We start from the raw sequence: 2,151 nt of genomic DNA on the forward strand, positions 1-2,151 counted from the left end.
ACTCAGTCGCGCTGATTTTTAACACCGATTGTTTGCCCGTGCTAGAAAATCAGCGCGAGTGGCACGATGCGCAGCGCAAGAGGGCGCGGCTTCTTTCTGCTGTTTGAGTAGATGTCGTAAGGAGGTGGTCTAGCGTTGGATTGTCCTCATTCACGCTTGCCAACTTAATGTTTGCGAGTGCGAGCGAAGAAAAAACTCTGCTCCGCGGAGGGGAGTTTTGTGGAACTCGCTGTTTTCCACCGAGTGCGGAAAACTCTGCAAACGGAGCGGAGTTTACCGCCCAGGCCTAGTTTTCCTATGGGGGAAGGAGCATCAACTATTACCTGCTGTCTGGAACCTTCAGGTCAAAGGTGCCAGGGAGGGAGTTGCAATGTTTCAAGTGCAAGGAGGGGCACTTCAAAGTGTCTGGGCCCAGGCGGCTGAGGATCTTTCAGAAATGTCACACCTAAAACCCAACTCCAAGATGGGATAAACATCCACCTGGGTGGTTTTATGGCACCAAATAACAAGTCCAAAAGAAAGGTTTCAGTTTCCATTAAAGAGTGTTCAGGAGCTGAGGCAGGGGCTTTGACTGTGTCCAGACCAAGGGGCAGTGAGGACAGCTGAACAGCAGCCCAGTTACCGCTCAAATGGGTCTTTAAAATTACCGTTAAATGTCCCAATGCTGGTGCTGGAAATGAGCTAGTTTATTCCAATAATCCCGTAGGGCCAGTAGGGAGATACAATTTTAGGCCATAACTTGTGAGTGGATGCTTGTGGTTGAAATCTTCTGGTGAAAGAGGCTGCCAAGCGGCTTAAGTCGGTCACTGGAGCCAGTGGTTCCCACCTGTAACTCGGAAATGGGGTGTATGCAGTGCTTAATTTGAGCCAGCTGTTTCCTGTACTTAGCACTGGCACTTGTCAGCAGTTGTCTAGTGACAGTCCACCACATGGTGGCGCTGTCTGTTTAATTTTGAAATGAGCACAACAACCCTGTTTATTAAGTCATATTGCATTGAAAATGAATAGTACCATCCTCACACGCCATTATTATAGCTTTGTCTGTCCTGAGATAGTCTGAATTGTCACATTTGTAGGAGTGTGATGGTTAGGTGTTGTGTTGGTGCTGTCATTGGCAGCGCTGGCAGGGGCAATTTGTGGCTCAGGCTGCAGTGGACTTCCCCGAGAAGGGACCTGGGACTTAATCTCTTGCAAATGAAGCACTGTATGTATGGTTAGAGTCCAATGGCGCTGTTGAAATGTGATAACTCCAGACCTGTTGGTCACAAGCGATGGTTGAAACTGCATCAGGAAAATGCTTCTCAACCATCGGTATACAAATGGAAATCCTAAAATTTCCTTGCAGGCTGCAAACATTGCAAAATGGCCGTCAATAAAGTCAATGGAGCTCAGGTGTCCTACAGCCACACCGGAGACTCCGTTATGAATGTTATGAATGTCTTCTGCATTTCCTAAACTCCCTTAAGGTTGAGATGTTCTCCTGCTCGGTAACAGTCAGATGGACTGCAGGGTCCTTGAAGCTTCTGGGGTGCACATGTTCTTGAGATGTCCTCCACCGATGCCTTCAGCTAGCTGGCCCTTTCTCTGTGTCTTCTGAAAGATGAAAGGGAGGAGGTGTGGCGCCGCGGCCAGGGCGACTGACTCTGGAATCTGGGGATCACGGTTCGATCCCTGGCACCGGCGACAGATTAGCTCAGCACCATGTGACTCTGGGCAATAGCTTGCTTAATCTTCCCGACGGCCCCCAGTGCCTAGAGACCCTTATGGGTGATTGTTTGCGCTTTACAAATGTGGATTATTATTATTATTATTATGATGGTCAAAGGGATGTATAGTCTTGGCGACACAGTGGGGTGTTTTCACGCAACTCTTAGCTCAACAGAATGGGAGAGGTGGGCAGGGATACAATTAGCCAGCTAAAAAGTAGTTGTCTGGCCAGCCAAATGCAGTGCCAGGCTAGGGTCCCAACTATAGGCTCTGGTTCCACTGCACCAGTAATACCTTCACCGCTTCGTAATGCGGAGACCATGTCCTAACAGAACGCCTGCAGTCACATTGTACGTGCTCATTAGTATATTGGGCATTTGCAACAACACTTCACATGTTATGATGAAATCAATTGTGAACTATCACAGGTGCCTGACAGGATCA

This window comes from Triturus cristatus, chromosome 6 (assembly GCF_964204655.1).
Source record: "Triturus cristatus chromosome 6, aTriCri1.1, whole genome shotgun sequence".
In the NCBI taxonomy this organism is placed as follows: Eukaryota; Metazoa; Chordata; class Amphibia; order Caudata; family Salamandridae; genus Triturus; species Triturus cristatus.